The following is a 16,228-nucleotide window of genomic DNA, read 5'->3' as shown; positions in this document are numbered from 1 at the left end:
ATACTATAAGGTACAAGTAACTGAGTCATGAGCTGCATGACCTAAGTTTGGAGTTTCTTTATCATGGAACATGATTTGTAACACTGAGTAAACTAGAACTCCTTATACTAGGAACTGTAAGTATACATAATTTTCGTTAATGTGTACGGATATGAACTAAAATCATAGAGCTGACATGTAAGGCCTGAGTAGATATTGTGATAGCTGAAGTACAAGACTTTTCACTGAGGTAAAGATGGGTTGGGAATCATTCCCTCCCACTTCTTTTATACACATACTGACATTGCTGCTAGAATTTGAAGGCCTAACTTGGATAGTTGTTCTACCATCTCCCCCTTAGCTTAAAGACATTATTCTAAAACTGTGAACAAAATAAATTAACAACCCTAAACTGAAATGTCACCACTTTACTCTAAAGTCTGGGATATAACAATACTTATAAACACTAAACTCATTCTAAAGGACTACACCTATTAACAAAAGGTCCACTGTTAGTGCTTTCTTCTGATACACAATTATTTGCTTTCTATAGCCCCAATAATCATCATATAGTAAACTCAACACTAACTATCTTAGAATTCTTACTTTTATTTCTATTAGCTTAATCTTCAAAAATTCAAACTCCAATCAACTGAAATTAAGGTACTACCCCTTCATTCAATGATTGGTCCATCGAAAAACTAAAATAGAATGACTCTTTTACTGGAAATTAACTGAAGGAATTTTCTGGAGTACTATAATCTATCAATTTTTTTGTATACTCATCTAGCTAGGATATGTTTACCTACTGAGGTAGGCACTAAGAAAGGTTCTTTTAAATTTTGGTCTGATCTTAAAGTTGATTGGTATGCAAAGAGTTATAAAGGACAAAGAAGCTCCTGGATCTTATGAAGTATAAACATGTAAATAGGAGATAATTAATGTACCGGTGGATACATCAGGAGAACTTTCCTGATCATGTATGGAATGAAGTTCATAAAGCTTGTTTGGGCGTTGCCTACTAGCGGCACTGGTAGTGGAACCCTACTAGTTCGGGCGACTGAACTGAGTTAGAGGACGGTTGGACTAAACCTGAGGACCAGGCTGAGGACAATATTTGACTCTGTGGTGTGGCTTCCCATACCCAAAAAAAATCACTGCTAGTTCTGCAGACAGCCTGATAGTTTCTGCCTTATTTCTGACAAAGAGGGTAGGTATGACCTATTTTCATGCTTTCCTGAGGTTTAGAACCTGACGTACAACCTCGAGTGTCATTTTTAAAATTTGGCACTGGCACACTAGCTACAGAAGGATTTGGGGCTGAGAATTTCTGGCCTAAAACCACTTGTTCTGACTCTCTTATTCTTTCTATTATCTATCTTATGCTTCTCCCTCTTACTCTACTGAGTATAAACCCCAAGCCTAGATAGGACAACAACCTGTAGGTTGTTCTGAGAACCTATTGAATAGGCTAAAGTAGTAAAAGTAGATCTGAATTCTGTAAGAGAGATATGCTCATCAAGGGATCTTCTTGAACGGGCTAAGGCGCTGACTAATTTCCAGTTCTCCCTCTGTTAGTATTCTTGGGAGGCATGTTCTGGAAGCAAAAGGGAGAAACGGATTAGATTGTGAGTTTACTTGAGCTCATGCTCAATTGCATGACATGATTACTGAAAGAAGAGAAACTTTTCCTAAAAACATCTCATAGCCTCCTGCCCATAAGTATGGCATGCTACACACCCATGCACAAGACTCTAATTGATGTGGCTTTCAGACTCCCTAGGACTTATTTGAAACTTAGGCTCTAATACCACTTTGTAACACCCCGAGTCTTTACCCCGGATGCTATACGATGCTTACGACCCTAAAGGACCATAAGCTAACCCATGACTGATATCTGCTGTGAGCACTGAATAAATACATTGTAATAAATATGGAAAATAGGATGATTTTCCATAAGTTCAAATCTAAAAACTAATAATAATAATAATAATAACATCTAATAATGACATCTACTAAATTGAATACTATCTAAATAGTCTAGTTTGAAAGGCCTCTAACTGAACTTTCTGAAAAGTAGAGTTGATGGGACAATCCCCTAACTATCTCTATCTACTGAAATACTATATCTACTAAAAATCAAAAATAAAAGAATATCCTCAAATAATGAGGACTCACTTCTAGATCTAATGCTAGCTGAATTTGGATCTGTCTATGCACGATCAGGAACCTGAGCATCTGAACCTATGATATGAAATATCATAGTACAAGAAACAGGTATGCGATCAGAATATGGAAATGTAATGGTATGCTAAATAAGGTAAGGATGAATGCAAGGGTTCATATGCATAAATAATAACTGACTAAATGATATAGAGTATCTAAACATGAAGGTACATGAAAAATCTGTAACTTCTATAAATACTAAGAATGCAATACTATGCATAGACATGAATACTGTAACTGAGCTTTTCTAAAGCTAAGTACTGAGTTCTGATAATTGAGTTACTGGTACTGATTGACTGTCTCTGATAGCCCTGATACTGTAGAACTGAATTGAGTTCTAATATAAAGACTGAAATTGAAACTCTGGAGGTAAGCATCTAACCGACATGCCCCAAATAAGATGACTAAGTTAGGGTCCAATCTATAACCCCAATTGGAAGGGTGCTAGTACCTTGCCACCAGTACTAACAATGGTTGTGAGTTAACGCTAACTGGAAGGAAGACATTTTGTTAACTATCACTGACAGGAAAACTCATAAAAGATGTGTCAACCCTTATCTGCCATAAAGTCATCCCAACCTACGCTGGCTACGTAGTTCTATAACTCAGGAATTGTTACTAAGGGTCAAAACCTATACTAACAGGAATGCCCCCACTCCTAGGTTCGCTCGGTGCTGAATCCTAATCCCAACTGAAGATACTGAATTGATCACTAGATTGTGCTAGGCTTGATTGAACTATTACTAAGCGTGTTAACTGACTGAATTAGATTGATACTGAGTTTTACTAAGTTCTGTAATTGAAGAAGTACTACTGATCATGACATGACTATACTACTCTGTAACTGACATTGGCTCTAAGTAAACAGCTAGATTCTCGGGTATTAAATACCCCCATGACTCGATAGCATAACAGATAAATCATAGCATGATCATAAAGATGTAACAATACTTGCTTGCTACTAATACACTTATTTAGATATTCTATCAAACACTGGACATGCATGAACTTGTACTTGAGTGGGATCACATAATAACATGTCATACTTTCACTAATCAATTCACATAAGTATTTTATCAAACACTTGTAGGGCACAAACTTGTATATGATTGGGAACACATAATGACTTATCATGATTCTACTATTTACTTCACATAGGCAATTTAGCAAACAATTGTGGAGCATAGATTAATTCACATGGTAAAGGCCAACACATAAACATCATGAATACAATACTCAATTTAAATTCAATGGATTTAGCATGCAATTCATATAACTCATCACATAAACTATTTTAATCTCATAGAAACTTATAATAACTCATGAATTGAAATCCAAACAACATCATGAACATGGATGCAATCAAATTCAAACCTAGAATTCATGAAATTCAAAATTGAAAAGATAATTGAATTTCCTATGCAATGGCAAACTCTAAACTGAAAAATGCTGAGTATTTCAAAAAAATTTATACTGGATTACCCCTTTACTAAGAGTTAAATTAAGCTAAGGAAATATAGGGTATTACACATAATCAAATGGAAATATGCATCCTAAGTCATATTAAAACAATATTAATGTTGGTATACATAAAGTTTTATGTGGAAAATACAAAAATAAAGTGTTTATGTTGTACAGTATATATCTAAAGTTAACTAACAGAACAACCTAATTAAGTTGTTATGTATAATAAACAAACATAAAAGTTGCATATAACCATTACATATACTAATCTGCTATAAGTTAACTAACAGAACAACCTAATTAAGTTGTTATGTATAATAAACAAACATAAAAGTTGCATATAACCATTACATATACTAATCTGCTATCTATACGGACTATAAAGTATGTGAAATTATTATATATAGCTGAATTAACATCATATCTATTTGAACTTCAAATACAAATATGCATTTAACCTTTCATTTTCTCTAACTCTATATATAATTATACATATTTTAAAAAAATAGAAACTACACAGACCTGCACCATCTAGTAAGCTTGCCGAAAGGAACATTCCTTTATATGGATCACTTTAATGAGCGTTGTCAGCAACTACAACTGATATGCAAAACTCAAAATTCCTTATCATTGGATGCAATGCTATAAATAGATACAAGAAATCATTATCTACTGACTTGTTCATTCTAATGTGTGAATTAGGATAAACATTATTTAACATGTAAATGTATCTCAGCATTTGCATATATCCATCGTCTGTCCCACCTCTAAGCATCTTTATAGCACACTCATTTGCATGTCATACCTTCATATAATTAATATCAATACCATAAACTTCTTTCATTTCTTCATTGATATCTCCTGGAGTGTCTTCCTCTTATAATTGACTAACTCAGGGGCCGTGAATTCACTTATAAAAGACATTGTCGCCAACACAATTTTCTCTACCTCATCACTCAATCGACACGAATGATAGTGTTAAATCTCCGAATGATAAAAATATCAGTTTTTTGAAAGTGGATGCTTCCACACTCCATTTACAATCCTCATTATAATAATGAAGAACATAACTGCAGAATACAAATATGATATGAGTAGGCTATCTCAAATGTGTGATGAATTTAATAACGTTATAACTTGTTTTGAATAGATATGTACATGAAACAAGTATATAGAACTCATATACATAATATGAGACGTATTTGATGACTTTCATACCAATATTTCACTTTTGTATACATGACATACTAACATATTTTTTATTTATATACAAAACAATCAGCTATACTTAAAATACATTGACTGCAAAAACGAGTGCATATACAAAACAAGTAAACAACAGTATAATAAATAGTTTTGTATTTAATGATAAAATACCAAATAGTTCAATATTTATTTATGTTCATATACTTCATTGTTTATGAATATGTGAACCATAAATGCTTTTACAAACATCAACAAATTGATAAACTCCATCATAATGATCTTCTTAAATTATAATCCAAAAAAAACTGCTACAACTCATGAAAGCAACATTAACAATAGAAGCATTCAAGATACATTAATATGTTAATGACGGCAGATAAAATTCATATACACATTGTGATTTGTATATGTTTAACGAAAGAGATTCAGACCTAAGAATTAAGTAAAACATAAAATGTCAAAATTCTAGAAGCGATAACTTTTTTTGTCAGAACATTTTGCTCTGAAATTAAAGTCATATGTTAATGCATATTTAGTCATTAATGATACAAAAGGTCATCTTATATTTATAAAACTATTTCACCTTCACTTGCTATCGCAGATCAAGTTTTCAACCTTAAACTCATGCACATAAAATGAATATTGATTTTGTGTCTCAACAATGGAAAAAGCCATAGCATCTGTTTTCATACCTTCCACACAAACCACAATTCTAGTTTCTCTATCAAATTGTATATCCTCTCCACATTTATACGTTATTTGTACGCACAACGGATACATTATGAAGCCTGAAAGAGTTTTCTTCAACTCGACATATAGCTTAACTCCATTATCATTTCTAATAACAACTGGTGATTTATTACCATCGACAAAATAATAGACATTAATTATTTTTTGATATTCTTCAATGTTTGATTCACCAGCAATTGACGAAATCAACTTCTAATGAGTTATTGTTTCTACAACAACAATTCCTTCACTTTTTTATCCTACATATTGAATTTCAGATTTTCATTCACCGGATGCCTTAATAGAATTACAATATTTGTCTTGTTGATGTTCTTTATAAAAATAAATAATCACTTTTTTGCGATAAAACTAAAAGCAGTGGCTTTGATCATTGTCAGTTATGTTTTTCTTGATATTATTTTTTTGTATTTGTTTTTTCAAAATTTTAAATTGTATAGCTGTTACAAATTTTAATGGATAAAATAATCCAACATTAATGAAAGTGGTTTTAATTTTGTTCTTTAATAATAGGGACATCCGTTATTTGCCTTTTATAACATTTCCATAATTAGTTTATAAACATATGTTTGTTATGTATATAGTCAGCTAGTTATGTATAAAAAAAAGGAGAGAGAAATTTTAATGACAAAAGATGGGAGAGAAGGTTAATAAATTTTAAAAGGATGGGATTTATGTTATTTATACTGAAATGAACTGCAACCTAAAAGCTTAAAAAGAATATTAAAAAAACTAAGGCGCAAAAAAGAACAAAAGGATATTGTTGTATGCACAAAGTTGATCCCTCTTATCACTGAGCTAAGTGCTTCATTCATTTTCCAAGGGGTTCATTTTTAATATTACCATGTAAAACAAAAAGTTAAATCCTATATATACAGTGTAATTTTTTGATGAAGTTTGGAAGAACCCTCTAAAGTCTACCTAGATTCGCTCTAGTCATTGACAAAAACCTGATACTCTAGTAGAAAAGGATAGAGGAGCGTATCCATTCTGTGGAGTTTGGAACCTTGTGCCATTAGTCTTCAAGATTTCTAGGTTATCAAAAAGACAAATGTCATACATATCTCATAATTTGGGTTGCACTCAATGTATAATTGGTATACAGATAGTTTTAAGGTTTTTCACACCTAGAAAAATTCGTGGTGTGTATCACTCATAAAATATGTGTATGCAAGAACATGGAAGGTGTAATGGAGTTCACAATAATAGTTTTTATTTATTTATTTTTTGAAGTTTCAATACCCTACTATCAACATCTGCATAGAGCTAATTCTTAAGTTAGTGTTCTCTACAGATGATTCTTCTGACTAATCATAATTTAGTAGAGAATATCAAAATAAAGGTATAATTGTGGAGACCTTTTGCTAGCCCAAGATCGTTATCTAAGATCGAAAGATTCAACTAAATAAGAAAGAGTTACGATAGAGAAGCTTTGTTATGAAAGAAGACTTTTTGAAATGGATTATTTTTAGGTTGATTATATATGTATAATGTGAATCCTATTTATACTTTCCTATGGATGATTCTAGATATTCTTCTAGATATATCCACAAGAAAATTCTAGTGACTTTATCTTCTACTCTAAATATTTTCACAAAATGTTTATCCAAGTGACTGCATTAGATTATTCTAGAAACTTAACTAGAAAATTATGATATTCATTTACTAAACTATTCTAGAAATTTACCTAGAAAACTATGATATTCATTCTTTTAAAATTTCTACTTTAGATTTTTTTTCACACTCCTCCTTGAAGTAATTTTTTGGAAGCTATCCAAACTCATTGCTAAAGAACTCAAATGAAGTTTTGAACCACACCTTAGTGAAAATCTTAGCAGTTTTTGAGTGGCTCCTCTTGCTTCTTCAAATGATAAAGATTTTCCATTAGTGATTTGCCCCTACAAAGAAACAAGCATATGTATTGACAAAATTTTCATCTTTGTAGCAGACTGACAATAGTTCTTGTTGGCCTTTGCGAACCATATAAATCACCTCCTTGCCAAGTTTTATATTGTTGAGTTTCTCATCTCTTCCTTTCTCTTAGCTCCTCGGAAACTATATTATTTGGAGAAATACCTATGATAGGAAAGTTAGAAACTCCAAGGTTTAATTTTTATGTTACCTCACCTTCCAACACAACTCCATGATATGAGGAAATTTCATCATTATCAGCTACTTCTCTTGAGTTGATGATGATCTAACCATTAATAACCTCATTAACATCAGAGGATTTACCACCAACTTCTCTTTTCAGCTCCTCAATAAACTATCATTTGAGACATTTCAAAAATCATATGGTTTGTCTCGCTATCTAAAATTGAGACTTCAAGGTCAACTTCTTTATTTATTTGATCTCTTACTTCTTCATCTACTTCTGGTATTTTCTCTGCACTAGTGATTGACCTTAATATGGTAGATGATTGATCAGAGACTTTAACTTTCATTATAACTCCGTCAATTTTTTGTCTGAAAAGGTCATCACTGGCATGTATAGTTTGAGACACTGTCTGCTTAGGTTCTATTTCAACATCTTTTACATTTAGATTTTTATTTCTAATTTTAGGATCTGTTTCTTTGATTTCCTTGGTAGAAGCTACAATGTCTCCAGTCTGAACGTCTTCAGTATCCTCTTGCTTATTATTAGTGCATTTCTTTTCCTCGTGATGGATTGTATTATAACTTATCCAATCTCTTTCCAAATTTATGAAAGACAAAGCATCTATTGCTCGACTCTTTGCTGCTAAGTATCTTCTCCAGTCTTCTTCTTTAACAACTTTTACAATTTGAGCCATATTGTTCTTCGTGGCTCGGCAATATCTTCTTATGTGTCCTACTTTGCCACACTGGTAACATCTGAGAGGCTCTTACTATGTTAAAAGTCTTTTCCTTCTTTTTAAGAGAGCTTGAACCACCTGAGAATCAAGAGTGAGGCACATCTCTTGCTTTTCCTTAACATTCCTCTTGTCAGCTAAAAGATAATTTCCTTCCCTTCTTTGAAAAATTGACCAAACAATTGTTTGTCTAGTAACACCTGTGAACTAACAAATTCTGAAATTCCTCCAAGGATAGTTGTGAGCCCATCCCTGAATTAATGTCACAATGGGAAAATATTCTGTCTTCAAACCACAAATAGTATCTCTTCTTATTCATGCTTTAGAGATAGCCTCATCCGGATTTAATAAAGAGATCTCAGAACATAAATTCTTAATCCTTAAAAAATACTCAGCAATAGAAAGATTACCTTAGTTGTTATTAGCTAATTCATTCTCTAATATTTATAGATGAACTTCATTATTCTTGTTGAATAACTGGTCGAGATTCCTCCATATTTCATGGGTTATTTGCACCTTATAATATGATCAAATAAATTAGAAGAGATGAATCTCTTCAGAATGAACTCCGTATTTTCATTAATTTGTTTCCACCTCTTGTATGCATTATTATTCTCCGGTCTGTCGTCCGCAAGACTTGCCTTACTTCCTCTAAAAAGATTCCACAAATACTCGCCCACAAGATACTATCCCATATATGTCTTCCATAACTTGTGATTGGACTGATTCAATAACTCCATTCCCAGTCCATTAACGTGATTGCTTAAATCTATTCAGGCAAATCAATTTAATAGACCACAAACCCGATCTTACAATAAACACAAGTCATTCTATGAACCTGATTTTAATACCATGTAGAGAATAACAGAAGAAAGGTGAAATTGGGGAGATATTTTATCATCCCAACATTTTTAACTAAGATTGGAAGATTCAATCAAAGAAAGAAAAAGCTATGATAGAGAAGCTTTGTTATAGAACAAGACTTTTTGAATTGGATTGTTTTTAGGTTGATTATAGATGAACAATGTGACTCCTATTTATTATTGCATATCGATAATTCTAGATATTCTTCTAGATACATCCATAAGAAAATTCTAGTGACTTTAGCTTCTACTCTAGATATTTTCATAAAGTACTTATCCAAGTGACTACACTATATTATTCTAGAAACTTAACAAGAAAACTATGGTATTCTAGAAATTTAACTTGAAAACTATAATATTCATTCTTCCAAAAAATCTACTTTACATTTTTTTCACAAATTTATCACCGTTAGAGCTTGCCTGATCTATAGCTTAATAATTGTTGTACCATCTGAGAAATTTCTTAAATAAAAAGTAAACCATCTTTGAAGTTTCTCATAGGAATGTTAAACCATCTGTGAAATTTCTTCTGTCATTTTCAATATTTTCGAGTACAAGAATTTTTATTTAGGCACACAACAACTTCAACACAAGTTCAAGTCTAAAAATAAGAACACCTATGAAGTTACACAACAACTGCAACACAAGATTATAAATAATCTATCCAAGAAGTGTGTTATAGTTTTAGAAATAAGATGAAATAGGAATTTAAAACCAAGTCCTCTGAATTCACTCAGTGTCCTTAAGGAATAATTCCCCTCACTATACTCGAGGTTATGGAATTTTTCTCTGAGGATAAAATGGCTTTCAATCCAACAATAGTGGTACCTCAAATTATTGGATTCGTCGAACTCACTCAACGGTTAATGATCATAATGAGTTTTTGTAGAGAACAAGAGTGTTTTTACTGTCAAAAATCATGTCAATAATTAAGGAATATGTCAGGTATTTATAGCCTTAATGTGCCCCTTCTGAAAAGATGCAATGGTTGTGGAAGAAGGCACCTTTTTGAATACAGTCACGTCACCTGTGTCTAGTCTGTGCTGGAACCGCGCCCAATCTACGGCTACAGGTGACACTTTTCAAATTCCGGTGGCTACCTGCACTGCACCTATGCTTGCAGGTTTCCTAGGTGTGCGTATAGATCACCCCTATTGCACTAAATAGTGTGCCATTTACCTCAAAAGGTGTATTGTGCATGCATTTATGCACCTGCAAATGAAGAAAATAATTCTATCATATTCTTTTATATTAAATTTCACTTTTTTCAAGTTTCAAATAAAATTTTTCTAAAAAAAGAGATCTCATCGATCGATCATTTTTCAAATTCAAATCTGAAGCCTAACCGAGCAAGCGATGACGATGACGTCACAAGGCACCGCCTTGTTCTTGCCTTACTCTCTATGTGGAGATGTGTTTCTCAATATAGACACATGAAAGCTTCTTTTTCCTACCAATGTGGGAGAATTTAGTAAGCTTTTCTATTTGAACACACTTTCCGTTTTTAGTGTGGACTCAATTTCCCTCCACTATTTTTCCCTCCATTATCCATTAACACATATACTTTGAACCCAACAATCCCCTGCATAAATAGAGAATGGTTATCTTTTGAAGAATTTACAGACAAGCATGTGATCATTTAGCAAAGACTGATTGCATCTGGATAAGTGGATTTTCCTTTGAACTTTTCATAGTGAACATGCATCGGATGCACTCGGTCAATCTGTAGATTTGATATCTTTGAACCATCGAGTTTTCATATACACCTAGATAATATATGTCATATAATTAGCCTTTTATCATTTATGGTTGTCACAGTTTTGTTCTTTTCAGCCATGAACACGTCCCGATTTTATGAGAGCTTAGAGAATTGGCCTTTACTAACATTCACCTAGAAGTGGCTTCCACTTTTCCCTCACATAGGTAATTTCTAAACGTTCAATCCTTTAGATTGAATTATTTGGTCAAATCTGCCAAATTTAGATAATCATTAAAAGACTTCACACCATAAGTTTTATCCTCATTTACTAAACATTGTCTACATCATGAGAATGGGTTGGGTATAATGACAATTTTGATCCTGTAAGACACAACTTTGTTTGATCTCTTTGAACCTATCTATTGGGATATCTAGTCTTCTAGGTAGAGTAACCGCGATGCTGACTTGTCCTAGGCCTTAAACCTATTTCCTTGGATGTTCTCTCAACTCTTTCTCTAGAAAAGCCTTTTGTAAGTGGATCCAACACATTATCCTTTGACTTCACATAGTCAATAGTGATAATTCTACTAGAGAGAAGTTCTCTAATGGTATTATGCCTCCATCTTATGTGACGATATTTATCGTTGTACATCAGGCTCCCTGTCCTACCTATTATCGTTTGTCTATCATAGTGTGTACATACTAGTGCCACTAGTTTGGGCTAATAAGGAATATCTTCCAAGAAATTTCAGATCTATTTTGTTTCTTCACCTGCTTTATCCAATCTGATAAATTCAAATTCCATTGTAAAGTGAGCAATATATGTTTGTTTGGATAACTTCTAAGAGACCGCTCCTCTACTGATAGTAACTTCCAGTGATCTAATTTGCATCACTATATCCTTCAATTACCGTGGGATATTTATTATAATGCAAACCATAGTATTGAGTGTATTTAAGATACCTCAAAACTCTTTTCATTTCCATCTAATGAGTTTTGTTGAGATTACTCATGTACCGACTCAACTTACTAATAGCGCATGCTATGTCTGGTCATGTAAAATTCATTATATACATTAAACATCCAAATATTCTTGCGTACTCCAATTTTGAGTCATTTTCACCTTCATTCCTTTGAAGTATGAAGCTCACATCCAATGGAGTCTTGGCAATACAAAATTCCATAGAATTCTATGGATTCTTATTCCTCGAAAAAGTACTTGACAAATTCTGTGGAATTTTGTATTGCCAAGACTCCATTGGAAGTGAAGTTTTGATATGAAAGATCTTGGATTTGCTGAGTCTTGGCAATACAAAATTCCATAGTTCTATGGATTCTTATTCCTAAGATCACATCCGCAACTCCAAGGTCTTTTATATCAAACTTTCTCTCAAGCATTTATTTTGTAGTATTTATATCTAAAATGTCTCTACTGATGATCAATATATCATTCACATACAAACAAATAATGGCTTGGTGATTTAGAGTGTCTTTAATATAAACACATTTATCACATTCATTAATCTTGAGCCCATTTACCAATATGGTTTGTTCAAACTTCACATGCCATTTTTTAGGTGCTTATTTTAGTCCATAAAGTGACTTAACAAGTTTACACACCTTATTTTATTTTTCTGGAAGCACAAAACCCTTAGGCTATTACATGTAAATTGCTTCCTCAAATTCTCAATTTAGGAATGCTGTTTTCACATCCATTTGATGGATTTTAAGACCATATACTACTGCCAAGGCAATTAACATCTGAATTGATGTTATCCTCATTACTGGCGGTATGTATCAAAGTAATCAAGGCCTTCTTTTTGTTTAAATGATTTTACAACAAGTTTTTCCTTGTATTTGTCAATAGTACCATCACTTTTATTTTCCTTTTGAAGATTCATTTAGAACCTAAAGGTTTATTTACTGAGGAAGATCAACCAAATCCTACGTATAGTTGCTTAAGATTGAATCAATCTTATTATTGACTGCCTCTTTCCAAAAGGATGAGTCCAAAGATGTCATCACTTTTTTAAATGTTTAAGGCTCATTTTCTAAGAGAAATGTTACAAAATCCTATCCAAACAAAGTTGACGTTCTTTGACGTGTACTACGTCTTGAATTCTCAGCATTATGTACATCCTCACTTAGTTTATTTCGAGATCGTTTAGACCCACCCCCACCCCCCAACTAGACTATTTATGTCTAGTTTTATAAGGATAAATGTGTTCAAAGAATTCAGCATTATTTGATTTAATTACCATATTTCCATTGATATCTAGATGTTCGGATTTAAGAACCAAAAACCAACATTCTTTGCTACTTTTAGCATATCCTATGAACATGCAGTCCACCATATTAGGTCCTATCCTTACTCTTTTAGGTATAAGAACTTGGACCTTCGCTAGACACCCCCATACTTTGAAATATTTCAAGTTGGGTTTCCTTCTTTTCTATTTTTCACATAGAATTGATTGTGTCTTACTATGGGACACTCTATTAAGTATTTGGTTAGCCGTAAGGATAGCTTCCCCCCACAAGTTTTGCGGTAAACCTAAACTTATTAGTAAGGCATTCATCATTTCTCTCAAGGTTTGGTTTTTTCTTTTTGCAATTCCATTAGATTGAGGTGAATATGGGATTGTTGTTTGATGGACAATTCCATTCTCTACACATATTTGTGCAAAGGGAGATTCATATTCTCCACCCTTATCACTTCTTATCGTTTTGATCTTCTTCTCTAACTGATTTTCAACTTCAATTTTATATTGCCTAAATGCATCTATTGTTTCATCCTTACTATTTCGCAAATAAACATAACAGTATCTAGTGCAATCATCAACAAAAGTTAAAAAATACTTTTTTCCACCTCAAGATGGTATTAACTTCATATCACAAATGTCAGTGTGGATTAAGTCTAAGAGATTGGAATTCCTTTCAACGGACTTATACAGATGCTTAGCATACTTTGATTCCACACACGTTTCACTTTTTGATTTATTGCACTCAAAGTTTGGCAAAATTTCTAAGTTAATCAGTTTTTGCAATGTTTTATAATTAACTTGGCTTAATCGTTCATGACACAAATCATAAGACTCAAGAAAGTAAGAAGAAATTGAACTTTTATTGATTTCAACATTCATTACATTCATTTTGAATAGGCCCTCTGTGAGATAACCTTTTCTTACATACACTTCTCCGTTACTAAGTATAATTTTTTTGGAAATAAACACACATTTGAATTCTTTCTTGTCAAGAAGTGATACAGAAATCAAGTTCTTTCGTAACTTCGGTATATACAGGACATTATTCAAAGTCAACACTTTACCTGATGTCATTTTTAGGCAAATTTTTCATGCTCCTTCAACTTTAGCAGTTGCGGAGTTGAGCTAGAGCAAACGTTGCAAACAACTACTTATTATCACAAACATAGCGGTGGCACCAAAATCCCTCCACCATTCGTGAAGATTTCCCACCAAGTTGCATACGGACAACATAGCACACAGATCGTCTGTTTCTTTCTTGGACTCAGCCATATTTGCTTGGTCCTTCTTATTCCCTTTATTAGGGGCACGACAATCCGTAAACTTATGGCCAATCTTGCCACAGTTGAAGCACTTTTCCTTTAATTTCTTCTTGGTTTGATTGCTTTCCTTTCCAGATATTTTCCATTTTTTGGAGTTTTTGTGATCATCTTCTATAATATTTGCTCCACTTATTGCAGAATTTTCTTTCAACCTTTATTCTATGAATTTATTATCTTCTTTAATGCACAGTCTCACTATAATATCTTCGACTAACATCTCATTTCACTTGTGTTTCAAGTAGTTCTTGAAGTCTTTCCACAACGGTGGTAACTTTTCTATAATTGTCGTGACTTAAAATGCCTCATTCTTGATCAAACCTACAATTAAGTTCTTGTGAACATTAAGAATAATTTTAATATATTCAACTAAGGTATTTAACAAAACCATACCTTCCGCGAGGAGATCATAGATGATCACTTGCAGTTCCTGCACTTGGGATACAACAAACTTGTTGTCAATTATTTTATATTTCAGGAATCTTGCAACAAAGAACTTTTTGGTTCCTGCATCCTCAGTCTTATACTTTCTTTCTAGCGCTCCCCACAACTCTTTTGTTGTCTTTGTTCCACTATACACATTGTAAAGGTCATCTTGAATACCACTCAAAATATAATTCCTGCAAAGGAAATCGGAGTGTTTCCAAGACTCCACAGTACCAAATTTCTCTTGGTCAAAGGTTTCCTCGGGAACCTATGGGGCTTCTTTAAATGTGAACCTTTGAAGACAAAGAGTTGTGAGGTAGAAGAACATTTTCTGTTGCCACCTTTTGAAGTCAATACTCGCAATTTTTCTGAGTTTCTCCGCTGGTGCAATGCCGGTAGAGCATTTATACGACTCATTATGACAATACTAGTTTCTACCACAGTCATTGCAGCATCATGTACTTGACTATCAGTAGTCATTTTCCTATCACAACAAGACAGTAACTTTATTATATCAAAATACTATTAATAAAGTTGAAGCAACTTTAAACACCTCTTGTTTCTAGTTTAACGATAAAATTTTTATGACTTCCAACCGTCAACCAAGTGATCTTTAACTTGTGATGAAGGTTTTATGTCTTCAATTCACTAGTTAAGTTCAAATGGAGAAGAAAGCTTAAAGTTTTAATCTATAGAAACCAAGCAATACAGATTTTTGGACTATTCCTTAAGATTGTTATTTTCAATGCTTTTGGGTACAGTAATCTGTACTTAGGCACACAACAGCTGTAACACAAGTGCAAGTCTAAAAACAAGAACACTTATGAAGTTACACAACACCTTCAATACAAGATTATAAATAATCTATCCAAGAAGTGTGTTATATTTTAAGAAATAAGATGAAACAGAAATTTAAAGACAAGTCCTCCGAATCCACAGAGTGTCCTTAAAGAATAATTCCCCTGACTATACCCGAGGTTATGGAATTTTTCTTCAAAAATAAAATGACTTTCAATCCAACAATAGTGGTATCTCAAATTATTGGATTCATCGAACTCACTCAACAGCTAATGATCACAATGAGTTTTTGTAGAGAAAAAGAGTGTTTTTGCTATCAAAAATTATGTCAATACCTGCGGAATATGTCAGGTATTTAAAGTCTTAATGTGCCCCTTCGAAAATGATGTATTTGTTCTGGAAAAAGGCA

This window comes from Capsicum annuum, chromosome 3 (assembly GCF_002878395.1).
Source record: "Capsicum annuum cultivar UCD-10X-F1 chromosome 3, UCD10Xv1.1, whole genome shotgun sequence".
NCBI lineage: Eukaryota > Viridiplantae > Streptophyta > Magnoliopsida > Solanales > Solanaceae > Capsicum > Capsicum annuum.
This window is presented reverse-complemented; position numbering follows the sequence as displayed.